This window comes from Phascolarctos cinereus, unplaced genomic scaffold (assembly GCF_003287225.1).
Source record: "Phascolarctos cinereus isolate Bilbo 61053 unplaced genomic scaffold, phaCin_HiC Scaffold_726;HRSCAF=1367, whole genome shotgun sequence".
NCBI lineage: Eukaryota > Metazoa > Chordata > Mammalia > Diprotodontia > Phascolarctidae > Phascolarctos > Phascolarctos cinereus.
The window spans coordinates 219445607-219454447 of record NW_027556098.1 but is presented as its reverse complement, the minus strand read 5'-3'; positions in this window follow the sequence as shown (position 1 = coordinate 219454447).

Genomic DNA, 8841 nt, shown 5'->3' with positions numbered 1-8841 from the left:
AATGAGGATGGAAAGATGGGCTGGGGTCTGGTTGTGTAAAGCTTTGAAAGATTAAACAGTTATCCTAGAGGCAATAGGAAGCTATTGGAGTTCATTTGAGCAGGGGTTAGATGTGCACTTGAGGAAAAAACACTTTGGCAGCAATGTGTAAAATACAGACTTGAGGCAGGAAAACCAATTGGGGAAGTTGTTCAGTAATCTCGGTGGGAAGTGAACTAAGTTCAGGCTCACTTTTCACTTTTCACAGGCCTGAAGCCTGAAGAAACTGAGTCTTAATATCCAAATATGGGAGTTGTCCTCATACAGATGCTCATTAAACCCATGGGAGCTCATAAGTCTACCAAAGGTGAGTGAAGAGGGAGAAGGAAAGAGGACCTAGATCAGAGCCTTGGAAAACTGCTAGTTTTCCGGCAATGAAGACTGAGAAGAATCAGACTGACAGGTAGGAGGAGAATTAGAAAAGAGTAATGGAAACCCAGAGAGAAGAGGATGGTCACAGCAGGATAAAATGCAATAGATAGGCTGAAAAGAAAGAGGAGTGAAGGGAAAAAAAACCATGAGATGTGGCAAGAGGTAATTGGTAATTTTGGAGAGAACAGTTTGAGCTGAGTGATGAAATTGGCAGCCAAATGCAATGGATTGAGAAATAAGTGATAGGAAAAGAAGTAGAGCTGGCCTGTGTTGATAGCTTTTTCCAAGAGTTTGTCTGAGAAATGGAAAGAGATATTTGGAAAGAAGCTTGAGGGGATGATAGGGTTTAGCAAAGGTTGTTTAAAGATTGAGGTGACAAAATTTGCAGGCAATAGGGAGGAACCAGTACATAAAGAGAGGCTGGAGTCAGGGAAAGGGCTGGGGAGGATGATTAAGGGTATAATCTGCCAGAGAAGTCAAAAGACCTTCCCTTTGCAGAGGCTCCTTAAAAGTATGGTGGAGAGAGTATTGATTCTGAATTCAGAGGACCTGGGAACAAATTTTACCTCTGATACTTCCTGTGTGAACTTGGTCAAATCACTTACCTTCTCTGGTCCTCTGTTTCCCCACTGATAAAATGGGGATAAAATTGGACTAGATAGCCTCTGATGTCATTTCCAAGTCTAGATCTATAATTATATGGTCCTAAAATACACTTTCTTTGTAATTAGGACTATCCCCATTGTACATGGTATCTTCCCTCCAGCAATTATATTCTAATGGGAATTATAACCAGGTAAAAAAATAAGATATAAAACAGTGGTATAAGCTATATCACGAGGCCGAATGTGATTAATCGTCCGTTGAATATATATGCCATGAATTTAGAATTTAGAGGTTCAGACACCAACATTTTTACTCACTGTCTTGATCTCAAGCTTTCAGTTCTCCTCTAGCAGACTTTCCCAGACTGACAATCATCCTTTCTCCCTAATTTTCAATCTCTTCTCATCTACTGGCTGTTTCCTTGCTGTTACATGCTCAGATTTCCACCATCCTTAAAAAGATCTTCACCATTCTGTCAAGCTACTGTCTACCATCTTATAGTTCTACTTCCTTTTACAGTCAAACTACTAGGAAAAAGCTGTTTGCATTCATTTCCTTAACTCTCATTCACTTCTTATAGTTAATTTGGTCATGTGACACTGAAATTAAGGAGAGAGACTGGGTTTGGATATACAACATATGAAATCACTGAAAGTATAGACAGAAAAGGAAGAAAGCAGAGGAAAGAACCATGGAATATACCCACAGAAGAAGAGGTGGAACAACAATGATGATCCTGCAAAGGAGGTTGAGAGGGAGCAGCAAGATGCCAAATAGGTGGAAAATAAAAACAAGTACAAAGTTCATTGTTATGAAAACCCTGGTATTTGAAAATCCCTGGGACTCAAGGAAGTCAGTGATAAAAAGAAAGGTATCAAAATATTTATAGCAAAATGTTTTGTGGTGGTGAAGAACTAGAAATGAAATTAATGTCTATTGGCTGGAGAATGGCTAAACAAATTGTGGTACACGAATGTAATGATATATCACTGTGTTATTAGAATGACAAATATGATGAATACAGAGTAGCATAAAAAGACTTACATGAACTGATGCAAAATGAAGGCAGCAGAACCAAGAAAACAATATACACAAGTACTATAACAATGCAAATGGAAAGAAAAATAACGCCCAAACAATAAAAAAAGTTACATAATTGCAAAGAACTATCTTGGTCCCAAAGAAGAGATATGGGAAAACATTTCCCTTTATACCTTTCTGGGGTGAGAGGGAAAGGGAAATGAGATATCCAGAGGTGTGGAACATTGCATATATTGTCATATTTGTTAGATGTATTGTTTGTTTTTGCTGATTTCTTTCTTTTTATTCTACTTTTTTCTTTAAAAAAATTCTTTGTGAAGAGAAATGGCTCTCTGGGAGAGAGATTTGAAGGGATATAGGGAGAAATTTAAGTGATATAAAACAAAGATAAAAATGGAAGGCCTTTTTTTTAATTAAAAAAAAGACTAACTTCTAATGACATCAGAAAACCAATAGAAGACAATAACTTGTAATGACATCAGAAAACCAATAGAGGGCTAGTAAGCACACACAAAGTTCAAAGACAATCCTATAGTGAAGAGAATGTAGGCCAAAGTATTAATGCATTGTCATGCATTCTCAGAAAAGAGATTTGTAAAACATGAGTTGAGAAAATTACTAAAAATGTTCCAACTCAATAACTAAGCCAGTGAGAGGAACACATTAAATATAGTTTAGAAGTCTCAAAAAATCACATTTTAGTGTGTTTGGATGCTAAATATATTTCTGCCCCAATTTATTAAAGTGAACATTTATAAAGTGAACAGTACCTCTAGAAGAAAAAAAATCACTCCCCATTTGCAAAATATTTTACGATGTAATTAAAATTAAATTTCTCTCATTCACTCTTCTTTTTCTTTTTCATTTTTCATTTTACTCAGTGAATATTTTACTGTTGTTAAAAATTAAGCCTATTATGTCAGCTGCTATTATTTAAATTGTTTAAAGATTTTTCTTTAATCTTGGTTTGATAAAATGATTGATGTGTGTTGATTTTTCTCTTCCTAATGGCAGTGACCATGTATGTATCTTAGAATTTTTGGTATATCCCATAGCTTATCAGCACAATGCTTGGCACATAATAGGTGCACAATAAATACTTATTTGACTATTTGAAGGGATAATAGTGAAGTGCTTATAATACTTCTATGCTGCAGTACGACTATAGATGCCCAAACTATGTCCAGCCCCAATATGGTGAGCCTCTGAGGGCAATCAGGCTGGCTAATGAGGGGTGGATTGGTCCAGGTTGGAAAAACAGAGCCAGGTCAAAGCTTCCATGCAAATCAGTAATGGCATTGGTCCTGTTGAATGGCCACCAAACTTGATAGGGAGAGTGAGTATCAAAAAAAAAAATAATCAGTCCCTGCTTTCATTGAGCTCATATTTAAATGCAAGAGACTACACAAATTGGGGGTTTCAGCCGAAAGTCAGATGGAAGGCCTAGTGGTCTGGAGTACTGAAACAAAGCAGATGGTCATACATCATTTTTTAAAATGTTGTTTCCATTTAATGACTTAATTTTTGCATATTTACTTTAGCACCTTAGCAGTCTGTAATTTTACTCAGCTTAAAAGTCATTAGATGGATAATTTTTTTCCTTGGAGAGATTGCTATTGTCTCATTCCCACATTTCCTGGTTAATGGGGAAAGGGTACATTTGGAAAGTTTCTAATGGACTAATTTCATCCTTCTGTAACAAAATCATGTTTGTTTGTTTTTTTTGCATATTTGAGCACCAGTAGAGAGATACAAAATAATTAGAGGAAAAAAATCTCTTGATAAGAATGTGTTAAACTACCGTTAACAGTTTTTTCCCCCCAGCTGCCTTTAAGAATCCTGTAGCTTCTACAGTTTGAAGGGGGACAGTGGCTCTGAAACTCCAAGGCAGTGATCCTGGGAGTCACAGATGTCAGAACAGAGTCTTCCTAATTCCTATCCCACTTTATGGGTAAAATTTGTGAAATAAGGGAGAAAATAAGAGAATAAAGGTGACAGTGAATCCTTTGATAAATAGAATATTGTACTATATACTACCACATTATACTATAAGTACAAAATTATACTACCATTAGGGATCATCAGTTGAACTATAAGTAAATTATATATATGTGACATGGATAATGTGGGTGGGTTTGGCCTGTGTTTAGAACTTGTGCAGGCATATAACTTCTAATGCTAACAATCTTATAACACTTAGAATTCTATGTATTTTAAATATTTTATAAATTTTATATTGAAAGCTTTTCACATAACAACTAAGACAATAAATATTTTTAAAGCTCCTACTGTAGCAGTTTTCAAATTTTTTGGTCTTAGGATCCCGTTATACTTTTTAAAATTATTGAAAACCCTAAAAAGCTTTTGGTTTTATGGGTTATATTTGTTAATTATTTATTGTGTTGGAAATTAAGATGTCTTAATATGATTATGAAAATAGTTTTGACCTCAGAGACCCTTTGAAAGGATCTCAGTGACCACCAAGGGTTGCCAGACTACTTTTGAGAACCACTGTAAATCACTGTAGTAGGTGCTAGCAGAAATACGAAGTTTGGATAAAACACAATTCCTGCCATCTACGAGTTCGTAGCCTAGCCGGGAAAAAGATAACACAGTTAGTTAAAATAAGTAATATTCATGATAAGTTCATTAGAACATTACAAAACGAAGTGCTATCTGAGGTATGGGGTGGGGGAGGGGAGTTAGTTAATAAGAGGGGATAGGGAAAGCTTCTTGGAGAAAGTGGGATTTGAGGTGAGCATTTAAAAGTGAGCAGGAATTCAGTAGTACTACCAGTTTTGGGAAGGCAGCAACATTATGCGTAAAAGGTTAAGGATTTTTAGTTAGAAGATTAAGCATTCACTGTGTGCTAGGCATTATACTGAGCACTGGGAATACAAAGAAAGCATCCCCCCCCTCTTCCCCACCACCCCGCCAATGTTTTAGCGGAAGAAACAACTTACAAAGAACTAGGTACATAGAAGATACTTACAAAATAGATTAAGGCACTCAGCTTAGCAGTTAGTTGAATAAGAAGGGGATCCTTAAAGGAGGTGGCATTTGAGCTTTTTTGAAGGGATTCAGAGAAACTAAGAGGCAGAGACGGGAGAATGTTCAAGGCATGGAGGACAGTCAGTGTAAAGGCATAGATAGTGGAAGATTTGCTTTGGGGACCTGCAAATGGGTCAGCGTAGCTAGACTGCCAGGTTTGTGGAGGGGAGTAAGTTTTAAGAAAAATATAAAAATAATAAGAGGACAGATTATGAAGAATTTAAAATGACAAATAGGGGATTTTATATTTGATCTTGGCCGGAGCTCAGTGAGGAGGAGAGTGACAAGGTCAGACCTACACTTTACAAAATTCACCTTGGCAGCTAATCAAAGGATAGACTTAAGTGAGTGAGACTTGACACCAGTTAGAAGGCTGTTATTTTGGCAGTCCAGGCAATGAGGGCATGAACTAGGGAAGTGGCTGAGTGGAGAAAAGGGGGCATAAATGAGAACTGTGAAAGTAGAAGCAAGATTTGACAACAGATTAGATATTCGGGGTGAGAGTGAAGATTCGAGGTGTTGACTAGAAGGATATAGTGGTATTAACTATTATAAGGAGGTTCACAAGGGAGAAAGGTTTTCAGGAAAAGATGATAATTTCTAGATGTCTATAACAGAACCTTAAAAGAATATCAAGGGGTATGCACAGTTTTATAGGTCTTTGGGCATAGCTGGTGAACTTTCAAAGGCAGTTAAAACCCACAAAACTAATTGTCTACTTGGGTAGAAATATGTTTACTGTCTGTATTCATCTTAAGTTAGAGTTAATAATTCTAAAGAATTTGAAAAATCAGAAATATTTTTCTAAATTTAGGCAGGGATAATATTAACATGTAGGAAGCAAAACCTATGGATAGGCATTTATGTAGATCTTCTGCAGTACCTGTTCAACTGAAAAAATGAAGATATACAAGCTTGCTTTGTGATATGCATATCAAGCTAAAGGCTTGTGTGACAGGTGGTGGGATGACAAGGCTGAAGAAATCCAAGAATATACAAGTGCCACCATACTCAAGACTGCAATTAGAATCCTGCTAGATATCAAGATATGCTGGGTTTAATCTGAAAAACAGTGTTCTCCGTTGTTATGTTGGACAGGAAGGAAATCCTGAAGTGATGACAGCACACTTCATTAGACTATTTACTATGCCTTCCAGTGTACATTAAGGCTCCTAAGACATTCTGATATGTACACACACACGCACAAACACACACAAAACCCATACACAATGCTATAAAATATTCCTGAATTTTAATGTCTTGTTCCTAAGTTAATGTAGTTGTTCATAGAGAAAAATATTTGTCAGCTTTTGGAATTTCACTTCATTGTTAAGAATAATTGGACAAATGTTTTATGAATATGGAAAGCAAGGAAATGTGAAATGACATCATATTATTGGTATGTCCTGTTGGTTTTCATCTAATATTAGCTAAGATTTAGAGATACTCATGCTGCTCTCACCTCCTTAGCTAGCTCCTTCAGGTGCTTGAATTTTTCTTCCTTGTTTTTTGCCTTCTAGCCTTTTGAATTCATTGAAGGAAAGTCATATGTTAATAGATAATTACTGTTACTACAACTCTATTCTGTAAAATTACTGCATAAATCTAGTGAATAAGCCAGCCATTGAATACAGCAAGGTTTTCCTTAAAAGGTCTGTTAGGAAAAGAAACTATTGTTCTGCAATTCTCTTTTATGAAAGTTCATTCTCAGTCATGTTATTCTAGACAGTACACTCACACATTCTCTTACTCAAGTGTGTCACACTTTAAGTGAATGTAATATATGAAAACCCAGATTTACAAAATATATTAGGTGCTACTTTAAAGAATAATAGGATTCTTTTAAACTGAGCTTTTCTGTTGCCTTTAAAAAAATAGAAATCCAATTTATATTTACCTCAGAATTCACTGAAGGAATACTAATTGGATGCCTACTATACATAAGGAACTTAAAATTTGGGAGGGGAGATATGACATATCCTAAAATAGTTACATTATAAGGTAAGTTATGTTAGAGATGTGGGAAGCTGGAGATTTCTGCAGGAGCTAATCTTTGAAAATTGACCTTGAAGAATGGTAGCCTTTCATCAGGGAAAGTCAAGGAAAAGGAAGGGTATGAGCAAAAGTAAAAGAAGCAAAAAGCTCAAGGCTTGTTGACAAAGAGAAGTCCAGTCTATACTAGCAATATACAGGATAGAGTTAATAAGGTAGATTGTCAGTAGATCATTTTTTTTTAACATTTTCTAAAATAAATTTTTACATGTATTTATAATCTGTCCCTTTTCACTGACCCTCCTAGTTGATAAAAATAAAACAAAATTAAAAATAAAACCTTCATCATAATCATGCATAGTGGAGGAAAACATGTCCAAATTAGCCATGTCTGAAAAGGTATGTTCTTCCGTGAATTTTTAGTTCTTGTTAATGGCCTTTTCTTAATCCTCATCATTCTTGACCATTCTACAGGCTTTAAAACTGTTGACTGATGCTTCTCATTGATACTCTCTTTTCTCTAGGTTTTCATGACACTGCTCTTCCCTGGTTCTTCTCCTACCAGTCTGACTGCTCCTTCTCTGTCTTCTTTGCTTGATTTTCACCCAGGTCACGTCTGCTAACCCTGGGTGGGCACTAGATCTTGAATAGCATTAAGTATTGACTTTATTCAGTAAGCAATGGGGAACTATTAAAGGATTTTTTCAAGGGAGTCACACAGGTAGGATGGGTACATTAGGGTGCTTGAATTTTTCTTCCTTGTTTTTTGCCTTCTAGCCTTTTGAATTCATTGAAGGAAAGTCATATGTTAATAGATAATTACTGTTACTACAACTCTATTCTGTAAAATTACTGCATAAATCTAGTGAATTTTGGCAGCGGTATGTAAAATGTATTAGAATTGAACACCACTTAGAAGACAATGACAAAAGTCAGAGGGAAAAGTAATAATTGCCAAGAAGGGATGGTAATGCTAAATCTACCAAGGAAAGAGGAGCGCAATTATATAAAATATACTGTACAGGAAGGATGTAGTACAAAGTTCTACCACTTGTGGCAAGAAATCATAAATATATAAGTTCTTCTGGAAGAAGATGAAAGGATCTTCGTTCATCACTGCCAGAAATCGATTGATGGAAAGGTTGCCAAGCCGGTCCTCTGAAACGTCACTTAATTGCAGGCAAAAACTGTCAAAACATTTGTCCGCGTGAAGGTTTCTTTAAGTTGACTCCAAATCTGCACTTCATAGTGAGACCCGTTCCTCCGGGGAGCTCGCCTCGGGAGGGGAGAGAGAAGAAATGGTCAAACGAACGGACAAGAAAGGGAGGAAAGAAGAATGAGAGGCCGGGAGAAGTGGACATTAAAGGAGAAGGTGAGGGAGGAGGGGGAGGTGGAGCCAAGGAGGGTAGAAGCAGATAGAGGCGGAGCAAGGGAGGGCGGGACCAGGGAAGAGGGGAGAGGTGGTGGGGAGGGGAGGAGACTAGGGGAATGGATTGTACGGGAGTGACCGGAAGAGGTGAAGAGAGTAAAATAAAGCCAGGGAGAGCGGAGCAGGTGTGGAAGAGACCCCAGACTGAGGAAGATCTCCGGAAGCTCAGAAGACTGGACGGAGGGGCGGAAGGAGAACGGGGGAGGGAATGACGGCGAGAAGGGGCGTGGGTAGGGGGCGGGGCGAACAGGGGGCGGGGCGAGAGATGAAGAGCTAGGTGAGCGTCAGCTCTCGCTATCGCGAGAGTTGGG